Source organism: Onychostoma macrolepis, chromosome 22, assembly GCF_012432095.1.
Source record: "Onychostoma macrolepis isolate SWU-2019 chromosome 22, ASM1243209v1, whole genome shotgun sequence".
Lineage (NCBI taxonomy): Eukaryota > Metazoa > Chordata > Actinopteri > Cypriniformes > Cyprinidae > Onychostoma > Onychostoma macrolepis.
This window is the reverse complement of record NC_081176.1, coordinates 25,640,331-25,665,230: the sequence shown is the minus strand read 5'-3', so window position 1 is coordinate 25,665,230 and position 24,900 is coordinate 25,640,331. Positions and strand designations below refer to the sequence as shown.

General features: G+C 35.9%; 4 long non-coding RNA genes across 4 annotated transcripts in view; 2 read left to right on the top strand and 2 right to left on the bottom strand.

Annotated features, from left to right (window-relative positions):
* Positions 1–100: 100 nt before the first annotated feature.
* On the bottom strand, positions 101–2,891 carry LOC131530820 (uncharacterized). The gene is made up of 5 exons (XR_009268504.1): positions 2,465–2,891; positions 2,143–2,348; positions 1,035–1,075; positions 615–939; positions 101–425 (listed from the first exon to the last, which is right to left on the bottom strand). It is a non-coding gene; the product is annotated as an uncharacterized LOC131530820 (long non-coding RNA).
* Positions 2,892–4,670: 1,779 nt separating this feature from the next.
* On the top strand, positions 4,671–6,550 carry LOC131530821 (uncharacterized). Its single transcript, XR_009268505.1, has 4 exons — positions 4,671–5,255; positions 5,476–5,580; positions 5,777–5,887; positions 6,072–6,550. It is a non-coding gene; the product is annotated as an uncharacterized LOC131530821 (long non-coding RNA).
* A 3,532-nt stretch (positions 6,551–10,082) lies between these two features.
* The window catches only part of LOC131530545 (uncharacterized), a 47,809-nt gene continuing 32,991 nt past the window's right edge, over positions 10,083–24,900 (bottom strand). Inside the window, exon 3 of the long non-coding RNA XR_009268415.1 lies at positions 10,083–10,466. This is a non-coding gene — a long non-coding RNA (uncharacterized LOC131530545). The remainder of the gene's footprint in view (positions 10,467–24,900) is intronic.
* Positions 10,462–24,476, top strand: LOC131530544 (uncharacterized). The gene is made up of 4 exons (XR_009268414.1): positions 10,462–14,083; positions 20,258–20,298; positions 20,394–20,726; positions 23,283–24,476. It is a non-coding gene; the product is annotated as an uncharacterized LOC131530544 (long non-coding RNA).

Genomic DNA, 24,900 nt, shown 5'->3' with positions numbered 1-24,900 from the left:
AAGTGTTTAGTGTTCATGATCTCATTCTTTTATACAATAAGACTAATGAAATTCACGTGGCAATTTAACAACACAAAACTGCCTTATGCACCAAAGAGAACCAATTAAAGATCTAAGAATTCAGCTAAAGGCAAAACAATCAGAAAAGTTATAGTAAGTGAAAAATAAACTTTAATACTCATTTGTCATTTATGGATGTTATTTGTTTGTCAGTTGAGACAGAAGAGCATGTGGAAGCTTGATCTTTATTATTATTATTTTTTATTATTTTTTTCTCAAGATAAATATGATTAAACTGACTACAAACAGTAATACAGGTACTACAATGCAAACCCAGAGCAATGATTTCCCCTCACTGTCTGCTCCTAAATCTTCTCCTTGGTTTTCTTGATTTCTGGATTCGTTTCCTTTTTCTGCTGTTGATTCTGCAACAAAACAGTAAAGAAAACAACAACATTACTGCACTGTGATAAACACAACAGATCTGTCTGTATTTTACATACAGCAGAATTCAGACTGGAATATCAGTAGTTGATCAAACACGTATTGTATTCAGATTTTATAAAGCTTTTTAAATTAAAATAATCATACATTAATCAACCAGATTTACAGACCGTTGATGATCAGCTGGACGGTCTTCTGTTGAGAATCAGATGGGTTTGTGATGTAGCAGATGTATTTTCCCTCATCAGCGTGAGTGAGATCAGAGAGTTTGATGGAGAAGTTCACACTCCTCAGAAAAAGTTTCAACTCTGTTCTTGTATTGTGAGTCTTGTCCTACTATTGAATGTTCACCCTTAATTATACTATACACAATGTCGTCATATTTTTCTCTCCAGTGCACATCAACGTCTTGAAGTTCAAGATCATGTTCAGCTGAAGAACACGGCAGGACAACAGAACCACCGAAAACAGCCTCTACTGTGACATCCAGAGACGCTGAAATCACACAAACATTAAGTCCAAACATACAATCTGACATTTATACATGATACATGATACTCACTCTTAAATATTGTTTGATTTTTGCTTACCTTTATCTATCAGCGCTGAAAAAACACAGATGAAGCAGCAACTGTGGAAACAGAACAAAACAGAAGTTCCTAATTCAACAAGTAGATCATGATATCAATAATGCCAACAACACGAGTTCAACTGAAAAATGATGAGGGCGTGGAATATATCAGTGAAGAAGTTTATTGCCGTGTAGCACTGACAGGTACATGCAGCACCTTGGGTTCAATGAAATCAGAATGGACCCCAAACATAAACTCAAACCTTTTCCTGTTTCTCTGTCTCTGACTTGTTCTCTATAATAATTAACCCACTTTGGAAAATGAGCATGATACATTTAGTAAACCTACTAGTAAAACTAGCACTGTAAGATAAATAAAACCAACTGCATGTGCTAAGATGGTAATACAAAATGCTAATGCTAATTGCTAATTACTAAATCAAAATAATAGTTACAGCTATAAACCTGTTATGAGTTATGAATTAATAGTAAGCTATTAATGATGATTAAAATCTTTCCATCTTAACTCTAGTTTAAACAAAGAAACTGACAACTGAAAAACAAGCATGTGAACTACAGCAGCTAGGCCTTCGGTGAAGGACAACACGTGTTTGTTCAAAAGAGCTTCATTCACAATTCATCACACATACCTGTTCATCATGGTGTCCCAATATGATCAATATATGTTTTACTTAAATATATTGTAACTAAATGTCTGAAATTAAGATTAAATACTACTACTTAACTACTCAAACAACAGAAAATATTGTAACTCTTCTGCATCACTCGGATGACCATCAAGAGACGTCAACAGCATCCAAGCGCACGCGCACCAGATACTTGTTAATCGTTTGTAATTTTACTATAATATTTTCTATACTATACTTGACTTTCACAAGCTTTTCACATGTACTCGTAATATTACACTCAATCTCCACCATAAGTCGTATCGAACGTGTCTGTCAGTCATGTGTGGACTCGTTCCGTCAATAAAGACATGACTAAAATTAGTTATTATTTCTTATCTTCACTAGTTAGACTACAACATATTGTGCCAGTTCCATTGATAAACAATTCATTTATGGTTTCTATTACTATTTAATGAGTAAATTTAATCAGTAACTTACATGAATATGAGAGTGAAGCATCCTCTAGAGAAAACACTGTATTCTGGATCTGATCATCAGTTGAAAGATTTTTCTGAACGTTGTCTCATACAGTATATTCCTGCTTTCATTGTGTCTCGATTTACTGTCATGTCTTGGCATACGTTTCTGATCCTAGAAAGAGCAGCACAAGAACGCAGAGCTTCAGTTACATCCTTATATGTGACCTGGAGAGAATTCAAAACAACAAAATAAGATCTTGATTATTTATTATTTGCCTTTCAAATGGTTTTAAAAATGAATAATTAACAAACATTTGTAATTTTCTACAATAAGAAATTACCTCAATCCAGAAACATCTCATCGTGTTTTCATCCTGACAGACTGAACAGGCGCTCCTGAGAGAAACAGGAGTGTAATCAGTCTGAGAGCATCAGAGACTCAGAGCAGTGATGGAAAGAGTCACTTGGCTCCAGGATACTGGCGCTGAATATATCACAGATGAGCCCAGCCCCATGTGTCTTCATTAATCATCTGCTCCCTGCCAACAAAATAAACACAATTATCCAAATGCAAAATACAACTTACTTTACAACATACTTTAAGTTACTGGATTAGTTGGTTCAGTTTCGGCTTTAAATCAATTTGTTGCATCCTCAAACCAATGGAAAATATAATTTTCAACTAAACAACAAGACAAAATCTATGTATATCTGACATACAGGGTGACAAAAGGAAAGGAAGCAGAAGAATGGTTCCTGCAAAAACACATCAGTGACTTCTTCCTTTAAGGCATATGCAAATATAGGCAAATATGTACATTTTAAAGGAATGAGCTGTTCAATTTGTTTTCCTAAACCAATAAGAGTATTTGCATGTCGGGATTTTTTAGAATGAAAATTCACAATTTATGATCAAATAAGATCTGCAGTTAACATGGCTTAAAGAGACTTTCATGTGTTTTTATACAACAGATTACATACAACCATGACTCAGATGTGAACTTTGTGTGTACATAAAGTCTACAAGTGTCACAGGAATATGAATTTAGGAGCTTGATTAATCAGAGAGCTTATTACAAACATCTACTTTAACTGCAATTAATGAGCTGTAAACTGCAAGGTTCTTTAACAAGACCAAAATGGTTATAAAGACAGCAATTTATAATTTGTGTTTCTGTCCAACAACTACTGCAGTTTTGCTCTTCTGGCAACATTCTGCAGAGCTGCTTCATATCTCAACTCTGAACACATTTCTATATACAAATTTCATCAGACTAGTCTTTTGTGTGTTCCTAGGAGTAAATGAAAGGAACTGTTGGAGGAACTAGTTCATTTAGTGCTATTCTGAAACCTACTCTGGAAAAAGTAGCTTATATATGTGCGAGCTGTTGAACTTTTATGTTATAGATGATATTTTTGGTTAATAATAACAAAAGACCATATATAATTTCAGAACAGAATGTTTAACACAGATGTCTATGGGGCCTCTGCTGCCCTCAGGAGGCTGGAAGTGGTAGTTCTCCACTTAATGATCCAGCAGAGATGTCTGGTCTCACCACTGGAGGGCAGAGGTTATTTTTTTCTAATTCTCTCTCTATGTTTCACATGATTGGTTCTTCACTGATCATCACTTTCATATGCACTTGCTCACAGTAGACACAGAGTTCACGGTATACTCAGGATCAAACCCTGAGATGACTGAGGAAATCTTTAAAGAGTGATCTACTGAACCCAATCTAAATTTGTTTGGTTTTGTAAATGTTTTCAACTTGCTCTGAGAGACAATCCTTCCTCACTCTTCCATAGAATCCTACTAGAAGCTTCTTAGTGTCAGAAGATTTAAAGGATAGTTCACCCGAAAAATAAATTCTTCATTCATCTTCAGAACACAAATTAAGATATTTTTGTCAATACTACTGTTTTTATACAATATGCACAATGTCAATATACGATACGATCACCTGGTCACTTTATTTATCAGGACTTTAACAAATGCACTAAATGTGGCATGTCAAGGTGCAAATCACTACAGCCACTTTTTGTATATACTTACAGTTTCATGTCAGTGTAGAGGTCAATGTGCAGTAGGCTACTGTCGATGGTCACAGATTGCTCAGTGTGCAATATCATAACTCACTTGTTGTGTATACTTTTATAATTGCACTGTACAGTCTACAGTCTTATTTATTATCTGTGGTTATATGTTTGTTTTCTAACACTAGTCATTGTATACAGAAAAATCCAGTGACAATAAAGGCTTTCAGTTCAATTCAATTTCAGTTCAGTTCTGTTTACTGAATTTACACTGTGCCATAGACAGTTTGTGAAGGGTAAATAAAATATAAATGATGAGAGAGAGAAAACAGAGCTGTGTAAGGGTTACAAAGGAGTCTGGCCCTGATTACAGGAGAGAATTTTATCAGAGCAAATGTCACGAGTGATGTCAAAGTGATACTTCCTGTGAAATCTGACCTAATATTATTATTATTATTTCTGTTCATTTTTCACCAGAAATCTTCTGTCGTACATGTTTAATAAAGTGACGAGGCCCTTCATTATTGAGGTCGTGGATCATTGTGTGTTAAAAGTGTGTACAATGTGGTTGAAAACTTGACTTCCTCTTCATTTCTTTCTTGTCGTCACACATGCAGGTGGAGGGAACTAGATTTTATATTGAAGTGATCAAGACAACATGAAGATCATTCAGCTTCAGCTCTGTAAGTTTACATATTATGAATATTTTTAACATACATTCACAAACTTTGCCAATTTAAAACTTTTTTAAATAATGTTTTATTTTTCACACAGTGGTATTAATCTGTTCTCAAGCTGCAGTGTCAGATCTACTGACTGATTCGGGATCAAATGTGATCATAAACTGTGATCTTGATGAAAATGATGTTTATTGGATTTTACTGAAAACAGCAGATCCTCCAACAGTGATTCTACGATCATTCTCAACACCAAAATCACCTTTTTATCATAATAAAACATTCAGAAAGAAATATTCAGTGCAGTTTAAACATCGTCTGGTTATTAATAATGTGACTGTTGATGAATTAGGAGTTTATTACTGTATGAACACAGAAACACCTCTAAAACTCAGCAACAGCACCAGAATATACTTCAATGGTGAGTTCATTTACTCATGTAGTAATTAAAACAGTCTGATAATCAGTGTAATTATTTACATTTGGTGTTTACTACAGTTTTATTATCAGGCCTCTCATTGGTTGCTCCACACAGAGATGATTTTTTATCGATATTTAATTCAATTCTACAAAACTGCATTATTGTCACTGTGCTCCAGTAAAAGACTGACAGTAACAGACTGTGGACGCTTTTATTACAGAATCAGTTCAACTAAGTGTCACTGAGTGTCCGAATCAAACACAATGGCAGATTATTATTATCATATCTGGTTTGATGAACGGACTTCTTCTCATTCTGCTGATCGGTGAGTTATTCATAAATTAAATGAGAAAATTAAATAAACACTAGTGGTGTTGTTTGTGAAAATATGACGCTCTTCAGCAATAAGCAGGTGAAGATGTCTTTCATAGTCTTTTGACTACAGTTTGGCATGTTTGTGTCTCCATATATATTGTTACAATTTAAAAATATTGAATCTGAATTCTCGGTTTCATTCTTAGTTTTTGCTGCTAGAAAAGCAGAACGGTTGGAAAAACATGTCTATAATGCTGATCTGCAGACAAAAGTTACATATCGGCTTCAAGATCCTAAACTTTTACCAGTACAATAAGGTAAATATGTGAAACCATTTACTAAAATTCATTACTATTATTATTATTATTTTTTATTTATTTTTTGAAATATGATTATTTACACTGAATTTGTTTACTTCTATAAGTACAACAAACTATAGTAGACCTTTGTTCAGGTTAATTTTAGGTTAAATGCTAATTGTTTTCCTCGTTGCTCTTTCAGAACGCCGAGGTGGAGAACTATTCAGCTGAATATTGAATATTTGAATGAAATGTAATATTTCCACCATTACTGGTCAGTGAAAAAGATACAGTTTAGGAGTTAGTTATGCATTAAGCATCATTGTCAGATTCATTGGTATTCCTTTATGAAGTATGATGTAAATGTTTGATCTGGTTCATTCACATTTAGACATTAAAATGTTTTGCATGTAACAATAAATTAACTGAAAAAAGTCAAAGGCTGCTAGACCTTATTATAGTAAATAGCAATTTACCAATGTACTTCTCCTTACTTTGTTAACTATTTCAGAAACGAAAGCATATTTGTTTTATATAATTTTTTATATAACAAAAATGTGTTGTATTCAGCCCTTGCACAAAACAACAACAAAAAAAAAATATTGTTTTCTTTGTTTTTGGCCTGTTATCATGTATTCTAATAAACAGACAACAAAATTTTAGATACTGATTAAAATTTGCAATTCTAGATTCCAATTTTGATACCACAGCAAAAACGCCCAGCCTAACAAATATAAAGTTCAAATATTATTAAAGACAAGTGAACAGCCAGTAAATAATAAAGAGAACAAATATACAAATTACAAGCAATAGCAGAAATTAAATAAATAAAACAAAGATACAAATTAAACAATGTTTTAATTTTTCAGTTTTGTTGGTGTTCAGGTGCAGAAATTGAATCATATTAATATCTACATAATATCATATAATATCAGATCTGTATAAAATCATATAAACTATTTTCTATGATTGCATACGAAATAGAACAGTTATTCTAAATTTTGTATTCAGCAAAAAAAAAAAAAAAAAAAAAAGTTACGGATAAACTGAACTGAAGTGTTAAACCAAAACCATCAATACGTTCCACTGGTTTGCTCATTTTGCTCACAAACAGCGTGTGTCACCTTTGTCTAGAGTTGAGGTTTTCTAAAACCTTTATATCTTTATGTTACTCAGTTCTCATAGCTCAAATGGAAACAGCAGTGTTGCAGTATAATCTTGTGACATGATGCTTTTGTTTCTGTATCTAAATGCATATTTAATATAAGGCCATTAAACGATATGAAAAGCTACTTCATACTTGATACTGAAGTATTTCAATATTTCTCTGAATATGCAACAGTTCATGGACTGTTTAAAAAACTATGTTTCTTATTCTTTCATTTATCATTTTTTTACTTATTGCAGATTTTTAGTCTAAAGGTAAGAAACAAGGAAAGACTCAAATAACATTCAATGCTAAACATTCATTTAATCAATTCAGCCTCTGAATAGAATGGTTAGTGTGACAGGGTTCAGTTCAGACTGAGGGACATAACTTTAAAGTTTTTTTTTTTTTTTTAGAAAAATATTTTTAAAAAAAGAAAAAGAAAAAGAACACAAATTAATGCTTACATGATTAAATTAAAATGCAATAATACTCTATATATAATGTGATAATGTGTATTAGAGTAAAAAAAAAAAAAATTCATAATGATATTTCTCCCCATTTTAAATTCCTATTATCCAATGAAATGTTAGATTTTTGTGAATTTTTTTAATAAAAGTTCAAAAGGTATATATAATATAAAAGTATATATATATATATATATATATATATATATATATATATATATATATATATATATATGTAATAGGCTATATTACATATTGTAGTAGTATATAATGTTGTGTGCTATCTGTCACGCCCACTGAAGGCTCGTCAGTAGATCATGCGTGCGCTGATAGCGCTGAAGTGAACTAACTCCGGAGCAGGTTATCTTCAGAGAGCAAGTTTCTATGGTTACTTAACCTCTAATTTTGGAACCGAAAGCTGAGGTTATCCGCTCTCTTATCCTCAAACATACCCGGGTATGTCACATAACCTGCTTTTTGGAATAACCCCCAGGTCATGCATGATATGCAACTAGGTTTAACTATTGAATCAACATTTCCTTGATCAATCAGTAGCAAGTGAAAGACCATGTTAGTCGACCAAGTCCATCAGCTAAAGCCAGGGTGTCAAACTCAATTCCTGGAGGGCCACAGCCCTGCACAGTTTAGATGCAACCCTAATTAAACACACCTGATCCAGCTAATCAAGTCATTAAGGCTTATTTGGAAACTACATGGTATGTGAGTTGGAGCAGGGTTGGAACTAAACTCTGCAGGGCTGTGGCCCTCCGGGAACTGAGTTTGACACCCCTGAGCTAAACCAACACCATACCAGCATAAGCACTAAAATTAGGCTGAGCCAACTTGTTGGTCTTATTAGTCTTTTCAGAAGTTTTTATGGGTGTACCTATAGACATCTATTCTTTCAAATTATGATAATGTTAATATTTCACAATTCACATATATTATTCACCCAAGAAACGCCTTTTGTGCACAAGTTGAACCTTTAATATTGTATGTATTATAGCTTCTAGCAGGATACTTGTCTTCAGGCTGGTTCTTAACCACACAGATTCAGTTTGCAGAGGTGTAACCTGATGACATTATGTGATGTTTGTATTAACTGTAAGGAGTGTTGCTGGTGAAACTCATCTCCAGGATGCTGGAAGTGGAAGAGAGCGCTGTTCATTCACTCCTCCACCTACAGTACATTTCCTGCTGGTACTGAGAATCAAACCCGCAGCTTCAGGTTAAAAGTCTGACTCTCTACTGCCCCACTAAAAAGCACCACACTGCCCTGTGTGAATATAACAAGGAAATACAACCTGACTTTTTCACAAATTTGCTTTTCAACAGCATTATTTACTTAACATCATTACTTAACAAACAGCTGACATATTTCTATTATATGTGTTATATTTGTTATGCAGTTCTTGCATATAGGCTCTAGGGGGCAGTTTTGTCTCTTTTAGTTTGCAGAGGTGTATCACCTGATGCCATTGTTTGATGTTTATTACTATAGCAGAATAGTGTTGCTGTGGCACCATGGATGCTGGAGATATAAACACTGCCGCGAGTAATAAGAGTCCAGTCCCATTTCTCTACAGATTTCTGCTGCTGAGATACACTTGGGGCCCCGTGAGTCATCAAGAGCCTCATTTGGGCCCTCAAAGAGCCCCACGTACAGAGCCTATTACTATGTCTGTAGGACATTCTGATCATTTTTAAAGCTTTATTCAGTCTGTTCCTCTTTTAATTAAGTGGCAGTCACTGTGTTACAATTTACAAATCAAAATTCAGCAGTTTTCAGCACACAAAGAAGAAGCAGCAGTCTGGGTTGAGTGCATTGTCAGCAACAGCTCTCGCTGTGGGAGATACTGACCACTAACATAAAAACACTTTTTTTAATTATTATTTATTTTAATTTTTTTGCAAAGGTTAAGGAAGAGTTCAGGACGCTGCATAGAAGAGCACATATTGTGACTTTACTGGCAATAGAGCTGTTCAGGTTGTTTTCATAAAACCTAGAAGAGAATTTGCATTTGTTTTCAATGATCACATAAAATGTAAATTAAGTTGTGCAGATGATGCAAATGCGTTAAAAGGTTAAAGATAAGGACACAATTAGAGTGTTTGGTGGGTAATGATATAGAGCTGAACTCACACAGCACTTTAATATATTCATTCTTGTATTAAATGAACATACAAATATAATTGGAACAATTATGCTGCTCATTTGCATTACACATGTAGATGCTTCTGTGATGTGATATTTTGGACACTAAAATAATACTGACACTGAATAATAAATGAATAATTTAATTTCACACAGGTTTAAAAGTCAGATAAGATCCTTCAATGTCTCTTAGCGGGTCTTTTGAGTTTCATGTCACAAACACATAGAAAACAGTGGAAAATATCTTGCTTATGTGCACCTTTATTCTTGGTTCTTTTGTATTGTTGTTTGTTTGTTTCATTAAACACCTCTCATGAATGGGAAAAAATAAAAATACAGGATAGAATAATCATCAAACTGACGGGACATTTACGGCACTAAGCACTTTACCAAGACATCTACATGTGACACTTCAGATATACCAGTGAACAATGAAGACAAATGTAACTGTTACAGTCATATTTATTCAGTGTTCTGTCTTATTCAGTGTATGGAAATATACAGTAATGTGCATGTGAGTATTCTCACAAAATAAGAAAAAGTATGACAAAAGCTGTTTAAAAAGGGTGATCAGTAGAGCATAAAATAAATAAATAAATAAATATGTTATGACATTGTTTTTCACTTTACAGCATTTTTTCACAAGTCTCTAAAACGTTTCATAATATATTCTGTTCATTTCTCCATGCATCTTGCCACAGTTCTTATAGTCACATATTTAACATTTTCTGAAGCCTCACACATTCCTGCTGTCATTGTGTCTCAATACATTTTATCATCACTGTCAACACGTCAAGAATGCAGATCTTCCAGTGACGTCATTCTGACCTGAAAGAGAGAAACAAGAGTCAAACATCCAGCCTTTTCATGAATTTGCCATTCAAATTTTATTTATGTTGGTTCATAGGCATATCGGCATACAGATTTGGTTTTGTGTGTTTCTTTTATGGCTATATTAATCAAATTTAACTGTTTGGCACACACTTGTTTTATATCCTTTATTTTCATTGTAAACGTGAATATTTATCTTCATATCGACATATTATTCTTCCAACAAATAACCTGCAAAACATAACATGCAAAAGAGCAAAAAAGATGCAAAATAGCATTTTGTATTGCATGCACTGTATCGTTACCATAGATTGTGTTTCTGTATTGTATGAACATAATGACATTGAAGTTTGTTCTGATAGTGATCAGACTGGTTCTCAAATACATAGATACGTGTCATTTCGTTTGCGTGTCAGCTGATGTTTGATGTTTTACGTTCACTAAGGCGTAGAGTTACTGTGGTGACACTCGGCACCAGAATGCTGCTTATATAAACACTGTTAAGCCAAAGTCAAAAGATCCCACAGCCATTTCTCTACCAAATTCTGCTGCTGATCGAATGATGCGTTATTGGGAATTAACGAAGAATTAATTAGATTTGGTAAAAGATGTACAGTTTTAATTCCAACAAAAATAAAATAATATGTAAATAAAACTAAATACATTTAAACACAACAGGCAACGTGCACCAGAGGACACGTATTCTTGTAGGAGGCACGAGGAAGAATTTTTCATCCAATACTTTTATCATTAGTTGAGGTTGTTTGAAGTATGGGGATCACATGACTTGGTTCATATTTTCTGTGCTCGTTTTGTCGGTTTGGCGTTGGATTTGTAGAAATCACATCAAATACACAGTAATCACATAACATATAAGGGGGAGGCCCTTGATAAAAAAATCTCTCTGAGGGATGGGGTGGGGGATGGGGATTATAAATCACAACAAGGAGAGCAGCTCCCCCTCAGTAGAAATTGCATTCCAGGGCCAGGGGCCCTTAGGGAAGAGCCTTATAGGCCTTCCTGGCCTCTAGGTCCCCTGTACACAGTCCCCTTTCTATTTATTTTGAGTTTAGAAATTGTGCAAATGTTAATATTTGTATGTAAAACTGATAATATTACACTGTTGACTACATCTTTGCATTTTTAACTAGATTTTTTCCCCTGCAGGGTTTCACAGCTCATTTTATGGTAGAAGAGGGGTGTCTAACCCTGCTCCTGGATGGCTAGAATTCTGCAATTTTTAGCTCCAACCCTGATCAAAAACATTTGAAAAATCTGACAAAAACCGCTTTAGTTCCAGAACTAAATGTACAGTACTAAAGTACTGGGACGATTTTGCCTGAGCTATTTCCCAGTACCATTTAAAGGGTTGTGTTCACACCGAGAGTTGGTATTAGGAAGTGACGTAAGCTGGTCGACAGCGGCGTCATGTGCACGGCGTTCAACAACGGAAACAGAGAAGAACAACATTGACAACAGGAGGATGGAGGACGCTGTGATCAGAGCTGTGTTTGTGTTGGGTCTCGCGGGTTTCACAATAATGGACATGGAATGTCGACGTATACGTCAAGCGATTGAAAGAACGGAAAGGAGGACTAAGAATCTCCAACGACTAGATTCTAATGTTCAAACTAAATGTTCAAAAGTGCCTGCACTTCAGCGTCCGTCCATCTATCACTGTTCTCCATACTTGCGAAATAAGTTGACACAATGTTTACGGTATGTTTACACGGCGTTTTAAATCATGGCGGGTGAGGGCGTTTTTGTTAGCGTTTGGCCAATCAACGTCTACTTACGTCATGGGTAGTACCAGTTGTGCTGATTAGACCCTGCTCTGGAGTAGGAGCTAATTTGGTTCTCAAAAAGGCAGTCCGGTACTAAAATCGCATCCAGTTCCGGCGGTGCGAAAACGCCAAAAAGTGGGTAGTTCCACAATTAGTTCTGGAACTATGAAAAGGTTCCCACGGTGCGAAAGGCCCTATAGTCACCGACAAAGTTATGACCTGAGCTGTAAACAGTGTTGAGAGCACCTCTGGCATGTAACCCTTCTTGGGGTTTAGAATAACCTTACAGTCATTCAGCATGAATTCCATGCAAGAAGCACCAAAAGTAGACAGCACTGGAAAGTCCACCACTTGCTTTACAGAAGTAAAACACTATCTTCAGCAAGAGTGCTCGTAATTAAGAGCTTTTAGGTCCAAAGCAAAGTCCCAAGTGAGCAATGTGGAAGGGTGAAGGCATAGCCGTGGGAACATATTTTATCTGGGGGGTGCTGGGGGGGCGTGGGTTGATTTGGCAGGGTGGGGCCACGGTGGGGGATTTTTTACAAAATCCTATAAACAGCCCAAACTCTTATAGATTAACATACAAATGAAGATGTAGCCTATATGCGAACCAATATATAGGCTATTTGTGCTTTTGTGATTTTAGTTCAAAAAAATGTTCTTTAATATTTCTATTAAGGGGTTTTTATTAAATATTAACATCGCTGATATGCAAAAGTTTTGGTCAATACACTTTATCGAATTCTCTCATCAGAAACAACAAAGTGCAGATGTAAGATTCATCATACACTGCAGACAACATCACTGATTATAGCTTATAGTTTTTTAGAGTGCTTTCACTCAGGCTTCAGTAATATTCTTTGATTATGTAAATGTTCTTTGTTCACTGTATAATTTGTTCGTTGTTTGAATAATAGTGGACATGCGCATTATAATTAAACTTAAAATGTCTTTTTTATTAAGCTTGATCAGGTTAAATTCAAATTCAGTCTTATTAAAATATTTTGTCATAAGATTGATAGCCTACTTGCCTAAAACGTTATGATGTGTGTAGTTAATAGATTACATTAGGCTACAGATTAGACTACAGTGGTTTGAGCGCGTTTGACCAGAGAGCTCAATTAAAGAGCAGTGCTTATTGACGGTGGCCGTATTCAGAGGCGAGAAAGCTTCGGAAAACAGCTCATAAAAAAGACGAGGACGTGAATGTTTTTTTACAAGTCGGAAAGTAAAATTACGTTATATTGCGTGAACATTCACATGTATTTCAGTCAGTGTGAGGCGGAGATGTACAGGTGCCGCGAGGCGAGCAAGAAAAATAGGCTACAACCGCACTAGGCTATTTATTTCTGGTCAGTTTAATAAATAATCACAAAAATGAAGTATCTTGGGGATGATCAAGGGGCAAAAGGAAAATCTCAGTCCTGGCCCTGCGGCAGGGGGTGCTGCATCACCCTCAGCACCCCTAGTTATTGCGGCCATGTTCCCTTCTGCATATAGTTTATCTCTGTCTCCGGTTCACACTCCAGTACAGTGGCGGTAATTCACCATTGAAGTTGGATGCCAACCGCCGTTAAACATCAAGGAAGAAGAAGAAGAAGAACACGGAAACATAGGTGCGTTCAGCCTGAAGAGGCACTGTGCAGACCGATCAGCGTAACAAAGTATCGCGAGAGCTATATAGAGAGCGGACCACTTCGTATGCTTTTGAATAGCTCTCGCGGTAGTTTAATCTCACATTTACTTTCAGTTTTCTTACAAGTAATGTTAGCATTTGAGAAATATTATGCAAAATTTACATTAATTATATCGGGGCACCATGATCATCGGGTATGTTTATGCTTTTAGTGATATTCTGTTTCAACAAAACGATTTGTACTTGCCACATATTTCTCTTCAGATCTGCTGCGATACTTGCAAAAAGTGATCAAATTTGCGGACTCGCATTTGCATTTGACCTGGTTTATTGTAGCCCTCGCTTAAACTAGCATTATCAACAACTAGCATTAGCAAACATTTTCAGTGTCATTAATGCATTCTTCATGGTTTGGTTTATTAACGAGTTACAGGTTAATACTCAAAGAAATAGCTGTAACTATTATTTTGATTTAGCCATTAGCATTAGCATGTGGTATTGCCTTTGTGTTCCGGTGCATGTGCAGTTTAGTTCAGTTTAGTGAACAGTTTACTCAGTTTGACTGACTGAGTCTTAAAGTGTATTCAAGATATTAAAGATTTTACCAGTAGGGGAGGATGGGTGAAGATGCTCCCTTAAAAACAAGAACATTTACTGCTGAATCATGTTCAGAGTTTAGCATTATAATACAACATTCAGGAGGCTATTAATAACATAAATTGTGAAGTTTTAAGTTTAAATTTGATGCATTTTGACAATTTAGTGACAATTGGCAAATAAAATCCAGTTAATTCCACATCAAAAGAAAAATAATATAGAAATAAATTGTATAAAATACATTTTATTAAGGGGATAACCATTTGATAAATGTGTTAAGATTTAGTGAAGTCTATGCAGGGTTTCATTACTTTAAAAATGGAATGTAACTTCAGTGACAAACAGTTTGTCCACATTGAACATGACACAGAGTGTCACACGACACAATCACAGTTTCGTCTTAGTCTTAAAAAACTAAAATTAGCTTTATAAATATGTAGAAACCATGTTTGTGGTAAAGAGAAATATTAATGGTGGTTGGGGCATCTTAAGTAGGTGTGTTATGTGAGAATCAATGCTGCCTTCATGTGCTATAGGACTTATTGTAATTACAAGTTTCCTTGACAGAAATTGGACTTGAACAGCATCTCAAGTCATATTTACAACTGGGAAACTCCAAGATAATTTTGATAGCCAAGTTTTTGAGTTGAGCCAAAAAGTTTAAACATGGCAGAGTAGAGAAATAGCTGTAGTACTGTAAAGTTTTATTCATTTTCCCCAAAAAATCTACATTGCTTTCTTCTGTCGTTACAGTCATGAATATTTATGTATATAAATAACCATTTGATGCATATCTCATGTTTTTAAAACAGTAAAAATAGCATTTATTTGACCTAAATTTAGGATTCGTCAGCCAGCTGAATATCTAGGTAGCGCAGTGAATGTTTATATGGTTAATATGGTTGGGCCATCCACCATGATTCCTGTTTGACAACAAAGCACTTGAACGCGATAAACTCATAATTACAACTTCAGAAGTGGAAAAAAGTAAGTTTCGGATAGCACGTGAAGGCAGCACAAACACATGACCTTGGCATTTGTCTCATTTTAAATTCAAATCAGTTAGTCTTGAATGTAGACCAGCATCCAAATCCATTGCTGTTCTTTAGTTGTATAAAAATGTATTATTGTTCTAAGCCAGGGGTGTCAAACTCAGTTCCTGAGGGCCAGAGCCCTAGAGTTTAGATTTAACCCTAATCAAACACATCTGGGGCCTGTACCATGATGGTAGTTGAACAAATTCAGAGTTACAGGATTAGTTTTGAGTTGACAAAACCAAACCACTCCAATCTTTGTTGGTACCATGATGCTGATCATCAACTTTCTTTGTCAACTCAGGCTTTGATCCTGAGTTTGTGGAGTGAGTGCACATGTGTAGTCTCGCGTAGCCAGACCTTCGGACTGATGGCTAAAGGTCTGGAATGTGTGGTAGCTTTCACTGGCCAAGGCCCACCCATGAGGCCTTTTGACCGACATGTCAAACAACCAATCACAATTCGTTTCATTCAGCGTCATGTTTCGGGGCGTGGAAATGTACTGTAGCCACAATAACAGACCAGTGTGTAAAACTCTCGGACGTATTTTAAAGATTCTCTGTGGAAGCATATGTGTAGCTAAATTCAATTTGAAATGTAATATGCAAAATGGCAATGTATTTCTGTATTTAAATTTACATTTTCCCATTCATATGTGCAACTTTTAGTGCAAAATGAAAATTCAATTATATCATTTAAATTTGCTATTTTCTACACTAGTTTTAATATGCAGATTAAAAACATATGTTAAAGCTTTATAAGTTGCAAAATTTAAATTAAAATGTATTACCCAAATTGATTAGATATGTTTAACATGTCCAAGCAAAAACTGTAGCAAAATTATCATTTAAATGCTGTTTTTCTTAAATGCGTTTAGACTTAGGGGTAGGACATTTGGGATTGCATTTTCATCATGATACTGCGTGATAATTGTAGCAAAATGCAGTGAGAGTTTCAAAATGCATTCTGAGCCAAAGGTGCAGCAAAAGGGTGATTTAAATGTATTTTATTTTTCTTAAATGAATAATAACACGTCTCCCGGAAATCCTGTATAATTCAACCAATCCGATGACGACTTCGAAACTCCTAAAGTGTTTCTACTTTTGTGTGCCATATGCATCAGACGTTTAGCCAACATTCCATGAGCATGATGTCTGAGGCTGAGATTAGCACATGTGACATCAGTGTCGAGCAGCTAATCACATGCCTCACAACACAGAGCAAGTGTGATTCACTTCTCGCGACAGAGCCAGCAAGATCCAAAACTGTTTTGCTAAAGGTGAAGATATTGAAGAATATGAGGAATTTAAAGGGATGGGTGACTGTTTTTTTTCTAGGCTTGATTGTGTATATGGGGTGCAGTCAAACAAGTGTTCATGCTTCATTTACCTTTATTCTACACCGCTCTGTCCCTTCTCTGATAAACGCCCCGATTATTTCCTGGTTTTATGAAGCTGGTTAGCTGGTCCAGTGTGTTATGATTGGCTAAACCGTCTCTAGTGCGCATTTAAATGTCCCGCCCTTCACCTCAGCGGCATGTGCTCCGGTTGTATTGTAAACAATGATGTCGTCAATATTGCTTATTAATTTGAGCCCGATTGAGACCCAGAGAATATTAGTGAATAGGATCGTGCAGTACCTGTGCAAGCACGGCTATAATGGTATGTTTTTTTTGTTTGTTTGTTGTTGGTTCGTACTTTTAGATACTCTGTTATTTGTAAGTGCTACTGCTTCTGTTAGCTTTTAAAATACGGTTTTATCCTGTTGAAAGCTTTAATAGAGCACAGCAACCGCACGTGTGCCCATGTATAAAGTTTCTCATAGCTATGTGAAAATAAGTGTATAATTGGAACAGTTTGTTGGAGCTGAGCTGACGATCTGAATGAGAGAGAGAGAGATGCAGAGCGTGTGCAGAGCAGGGGGACGCGAGGAACAGTAAGAACCGCTGCTTTAGCACATATGATTTTGAAACTTGTGAATCCATTAGAATCGTTAGAAGACAGAATCGCGATTCATATATGAATAGATTTTTTACGTGCACCTCTAGTTTTCTCTTCCTCTTCTCTAAAGAACCACAACATGGCCTTGCCCCCTTTGCTGCGTGTTCCCGAGGGCGGGGTTTATCTGGGTCCGTGACATAACGGACCTGGGAAGTAACTCGTTATAGTCCCTACGAGCCATTTTTGTAGGCATTAAACTGCCAGAATTTTCAAAGATGATATCTCCGTTTGCATTGAACTTTCAGCTTCGTCACTTTGCAGATATTGTTTATGCTCAAACAGCAACATTACACACTAACTAACGTTAAAAAAGTTAAACCGCAATCAACCACCCCTTTAAATGCATTTACACTGAAGAAAGTACTTGTCCATGAAAGAGGACAAATAAAAGACATTAGCCCCTTTCGCACCGCTTTAGTTCCAGAACTAAAAGTACAGGACTAAAGTACTGGGACGATTTTGCGCGAACTATTTTCCAGTACCATTTAAAGGGTTGCATTCGCACCGACAGTGGGTACTAAGAAGTGACATAAGCCGGTCGACAGCGACGTCATTTGTATGCCGCGTTCAACAACGAAAACAAAGAAGAACAGCGTTAACAACAGGAGGATGGAGGAGGCTGTGATTGGAGCTGTTTTTGTTGTTTCTTGTGGGGTTCACAATAATGGACATGGAATGTCGACGTAACTTATACGTCAAGCGATTGAAAGGAGGAGGATCGGAAAGGAGTTCAAAATGTTCAAAAGTGCCTGCACTTCAGCGTCCGTCCATCTATCGCTGTTCTCCATTCTTGCGAAATATAAGTTGATGCGATGTTTACACAGTGTTTTAAATCATGGCACGTTTAGCCAATCAGCTTACACTTACGTCACAATATTCATATGGAACTGTTTTAGACCCTACTCTAATTAGAGCTAATTAGTTCCTCCAAACGGTGTTCCAGTGACTAAAACAGTTGCTAGTTCCCGCGGTGTGAACACGCCAAAAAGTGGGTAGTTCCACAATTAGTTTGGGTACTATGTAGGGCTGCACGATATTGGAAAAAACTCACATTGCGATATTTTGTATTTCTGCGATATATATTGCGATATGAAAAAAAAAAAACTCCAGATGACTTGAAAAGCTCTATTTGGAAAAATAATATTGTAGATGAGTAAATCAGCATAGAAAAATGAACAAATTACAAACATAGATAAATATAATAGAACAAAGATATAAAATAAATAAACAGTGCTTTATATGTTGAATGAGAGAGACCGCGATCTAACAAACTGCTCCATATAACAAAGCACTGTAAGCAATAACGATTAAAACATCTAATTGCCAGATTCCCAGTGTCCTACCTATAATTATTTTTTTCTGTACAAATACAAATCTTTAAAGCCAGTTTTCTAAGTTTCGCACTAGTGAGTTTCACACTCTGGAGCAGCAGAGCTCGCGGCAGTCCACCTGTCACTCAAGTGGCCACGCCCTTAATTATGCAGAACTTTAAGGCTTAATATAATTTAAACGGATGAGTTATAAAAAAATTCACCCCCCTCACAGTTGTCACGAAGGGCAAAATTAGCTATATAGACCAAAATAATTTTTTGTACCAGGCTGTAAACATGTTTTTTTCTGCTGTAAAGTTGGGCATTTTAACATGGGGAGTCTATGTGATTGACTCCCTTTTGGAGCCAGCCTCCAGCGGCCAGTCGATGAACTGCAGTTTTAGTCACTTCCGTGTTGGTTTCACTAGAGGCAGCGGGAGGTTGCCACTTGGGCGCGACACGGCAAATCCTTGCGAGTAAATCCCTCATTCTTTTTATGACGTACTGACACAAAGTTCAGAGGATTTGCAACGGTCGTTTTTCGCGTCCAGTGAAGACATTGCGTCGCGGGGTGGCGTGATGCGATAGCTGTCGCGAAAACGATCAGTATAAATATAACGGTCTAAAAATCGCACATCCTGCGATGTGACTATCGCGGATGTGCATATCGCGATATCGATGCTGAAACGATATATCGTGCAGCCCTAGTACTATGAAAAGGTTCCTGTGGTGCGGAAGGGCCTACTCTCTTGCTTTATCAGTGCAGTCACAAGTGAAACTTGTGAAGTTAGTTTATATATATATATATATATATATATATATATATATATATATATATATATAGGGAGCGAGAGAGAGAATGTATATTATTATAATATATTATTAGTTTATATACAGTAGTTAGTTTATATAGAGAAATTGGAGGAGTGACTTTTTTGCGTCAGACATCACTTTGCTCACATCTGATCGGTCCAATTTCAGTTTGAGATCTCTAACTCAGAACAAAACCTGCCCTGGAGCAGGTTAGCTGTGGAGTGTAAGTTACTATGGCGATGAATGCTGCTAAAAGCCAATCTACTTTCATGGTACCTAAAACCCAGGATTGGTGCAAACTAAACTGAATCTTACCTGGCTAGCCAGCTAATCCGGCTTCATGGTACAGGCCCCTGATCCAGCTAATCAAGTCCTTCTGGCTATTTGAAAACTACATGGGATGTGTGTTGGAGCAGGGTTGGAACTAAACCGATGTGCATTATTTTCGGCAGTCACTTCCCATGAGGCTTTTAATGTTGTGAGAGTATTGACATCATAGCAAGTCAGAGAGCATTTCTCCCTGGTGATCAGTTCTGCTTATCTCAAACAATGTCATGATCTACTGGTTGAGATCAAGAAAGTTAAAGGAACTTAAGTTTTGTCTTTTTCTGCAGTTGGTGCTTCATCTGTGTGTTTGCAGTTCTGATAAATAAAGGTAAGCACAAAACAAACTACATTTGAAAGTTAAATTTATGCCACATGTATAAATGTCAGACTGTGTTTTTACAATTAGAGTTTGTGTGATTTCAGTGTGTCTGCAGGTCACAGTAGAGGCTGTTATTGGAGGTTCTGTTGTCCTGCCGTGTTCTTCAACTGAACATGATCTTAAACTTCAAGACATTGATGTGTTTTGGAGACACAATGGCAGTGAGACTATTTATGATTTAATTAAGGGTAATGATTCAGTAGCAGGACAGAACCCACAGTACAAGAACAGAGCTAAAACTTTCCCTGATGAGTATCTGAGAGGAAACTTTTCCATCAAGCTCATAAATCTTCAACACACTGATGCAGGAGAGTTCAGCTGCTTTATCACACACTCATCTGATTCTAAACAGGAGACTATACGGCTGATCATTAACGGTGTGTAAAAATAGTTCATTTATGTTTGAAGTTTAAAGGTGTAGTATGTAATATTGACAGCTAGTGGCTGAAATGGGTAGTTCAGTCCAAATTAAAAATATAGGAGAAAGTGATTTCTCCCGCCCCCTCTTTCTCCGACTTGACGCTCATGTGGGTTGCCAGATTGGGGACACATGACAGGAACGAGTGCAATTATAGAAAGCAACGAGCCTTACGCTGTATGTCAAAAAGCTGTGTAGTTAAAGAGCTTTTACATGGAGAGGCATTGTAGATCGGATAGAATCTGCGGTCTCTGACCCTGTTCATTTACTCGCTTCTATGGCTGCTATATGATTTGTTTTCTGCCAGTTTGGCAACCTGGGGTGTCGAAATACTATGGCGTTGGCGTGACTCTTTCCACTAAGGGCAAAGAGTGATATACAGTGCTGCTTGAAAGTTTGTGAACCCTTTGTAATTTTCTATATTTCTGCATAAATAACTCAAAACATCAGATTTTCACACAAGTCCTGAAAGTAGAGAACCAAATCAAACAAATGAGATGAAAATATAGACTTATTTATTTATTCAGGAAAATAATCTAACAATACATATTTGTGAGTGGAAAATGTTTGTGAATCTCTAGGATTAGCAGTTAATTTGAAGGTGAAATTAGAGTCCATCTGTGCAGAGGCGTTTTCATTCAGTGGAATGACTATCAGGTGTAAGTGTCTGCCCTGTTTTATTTAGAGAACAGGGGTCTATCAAATTCTGATCATGTTTGTAGAAGTGAATCATGGCACGGACAAAGGAGATTACTGAGGACGGACCTCAGAAAAAGTGTTGCTCATCAGACTGGAAAAGGTCTACAAAACCATCTCTAAAGAGTTTGGACTCCACAAATCCACAGTCAGACAGATTGTGTACAAATGAAGGAAAGTCAAGACCACTGTTACCCTCCCCAGAAGTGGTCGACCAACAAAGATCACTCCAAAAGCAAGACTTATAATAGTCCATGAGGTCGCAAAGGACCCCAGGGTAACTTCTAAGCAACTAAAGGCCTTTCTCACACTGGCTAGTGTTACTGTTCTTGAGTCCACCATCACCAACAATCATGGTGTGCATGACAGAGTCACAAGGAGAAAGCCAAGGAGAAAAAAAAAAACATTGCTGTCCATCTCCAGTTTGATAAAGATCATGTAGACAAGCCAGAGGGCTACTGGAGAAATGTTTTGTGGACAGATGAGACCAAAATAGAACTTTGTGGTTTAAATGAGAAGCGTTATGTTTGGAGAAAAGAATGTTTCCAGAATAAGAATCAGTGAAATGTGGTGGTAGTATCATGGTTTGGGCCTGTTTTGCTGCATTTATAAGAGGAAACCCATCAACATCACAGAGTTGAAGCAGTTCTGTACTGAGCAATGGGCTGAAATTCCTACAAGCTGCTGTGCAGGACTGATCAGCAGTTACAAGAGAGAAAATAAATAAATAAATAAACCGCAAAAAGCAAAGATTCACATACTTTTACCACTTATATATGTAACACTGGTTAATTTTTCTTAACTAATAAAATGACAAAGCATATATATGTTTGTCTCCTTTGTTTGATTGAATTCTCTGTCTACTTTCAGGACTGAACGTCTGATGATGTTTTGTGGTATTTTTATGCACAAATATAGGAAATTCATAAATCACAAACTTTCAAGCAGCACTGTATTCTAGATACATTAAGTGCAAATAACAGTAAGCAGTATTTATTTAGCAGAAGTCTGTGTGTAAATAGTAGTTAGGTGGTAGACATTTGCACCTCAGTATTGTATAAAACATGCAATAATAACATATTTAGTGTAAATTATAATATTTATTGAAATTATTAAATGGATGCTACTTCATTGGGATAACCCATAACCAATAAATACTTTATTATTAAATACCCATGAGGCACTTTATTTCCATTTTTCAAATATTTTCTTAATGTTTATTGAAAATAAACGCCTTTCTGATGTGATGGGGAAAAAAAGAATAAGTCCAGCAAATGGCAGATTCAAACTTCAGGTTGTTCACATCAGTCACCGCAACAGTCATCACTTCACATCTTACTCCCTACAATGCTACTGTTGATAAATAGGCATCTTTTGTAATGTTTATCCCAAAATGACACTGGTGAGCGGAGGTAGTGTGCATAGCCTATGCCAACAAGACAGGCTATTTGCATTAATTTGCAGTGTACATAGACACTCCAAAATACTGTCGGGTAAAGTGGCAGTGGGCGGAGCCACACAGACCAAAAAAGAACAGACATTCCGACACGGAACACGCATTTCAAAGTAGAATATCTGGCTGTAGCTTTGTTTTCAGAAAAACAAGTATGTGAACTTAGCATGTTTCCTAAATATCTGCAAACATATTTGTATGCTTTAGTAGTCAGTCAAAAAATGACATGCAGCACCTTTAAAATAAAAACAGCCTGGGTTCCATTCTGAATGCTGTTGTATACAGTATTATTAATTATAGACGCATCTGTTGTCTTTATCACAGTGCAGTAATGTTGTTGTTTTTTTTCCTGAACTTTTGTTGCAGAATCAACAGTAGAAAAAGCAAGCAATTCAACTCAACAAGCAAACCAAGAACCAGAAACAAAAGCACACCGATGGCATATATATACAATAATCAGTGTCTGCATTTTTGTATCTTTAATATTTATTTTGTCTTTAAGAATTTGTTATATTTCATTTGAGAAAAAGACCTCAAGCTCCCATATAGAAGGAAACAGCATCTGAGCAGCCTGTATTTTCCAGCACCCATGTTAACAAATAAGCGTTCACATCCGAAGCATGAGCAGCATGTCATTCGTATTCTCTCACCTCATATAGTCTTGTTACAATGTTGCTGACAGAAATCAATGTGCACTGCTTATTCTTATTGTATAACAGAATGAGATCTTGAAACACTGAAATGGGAACAATTTTGCTGTCAATATTCTGTACCACAAGTGTTTTTGCCAGAATAAATTCTTTATGTATTGCTTATTTGTTAATATTGGAACTGCACATCATTTAAAAAACTGTGATTTATTAATTCCTGATAACACATCAGCCAATTTAATGAGTTCTGTTTGCACATAGTCTGCTCAAGGTAAAACATGGTGTTCATGCTCATGACTGAGACTGTTACACAGCTCTGTAGACTGTTGTCAGAAGATTCAAATTATTTAGTTTATTTGCTGTACTAAGATATGCTCTACTAAAAAGGAAGCCTCTTTGTTTGGCCCATTTTACTGAGTCTTTCCAGGAGAGGAAAGTTTTCTGGTGAATTTTAAAGATTGTTTGTTAAACAATTTAATCTTTTTGTTTTGCAAGATTTCATAGCAAGAATTATGAAAGCTGCATTTACTCAAGGTATCATGATGCTGCTCTCAAACCCAGCATATCTTCCTAATAATAATTATAACATTTAAAGTTTTTAGTTTCTTAAGCATGAACAAGATGCTGTAATAGATCCCAGTCTGTTTTTTTTGTCGGGCACATTTCTAATATTAATACTAATAGATGTTGTTACTTTGTCAGATTTGATTTCAGATGAAACCTTTGTTTTGTTTTCAGATCTTTGTAAAGCATTTTATTCTTTTACACATTTATTTATTTACGTACGTATACAAAAAAGCACAGTGAATGATAAAGCGACTTATCTATATATGATGTAATGTCAAAGAATATGTGCAGTAAATGTTTTGACAATAAAAGAACTGGAACTAAATCTGTGGTTACATAGAAACTTCTCGCAAGGTCAGAATTTGCTTTCTCACAGGTTTATTCTACTTCTCTTTATGTTCAGATTTACATTACAATACAAAATCTGTAGTTGTGAAAAGTCTTAATTTTCTCAGATTTCTTCTATTAATAATACATTTAAAATAATTTTATCAAACAATGCGATTTGATGCAACTGTATAAAATTCAATTTATCACCATAACTGAGCTAAGAACAATATCATTTTGGTTAGTCAATTCTTTTATTATGATTTAATTATAATTAATAAAATAATTAAGTGCTGCCCTACAAGAAAGTTCTCACAGGTTTATTTCTGATGACAACTTATGTGATCTAAAAACTGAACATTTATATAATTTGGTTAGTAATGTGAATAGAGAAATATAGAAAAGAGTCTGTTATCTCTATGTTAACCTATATATTATTA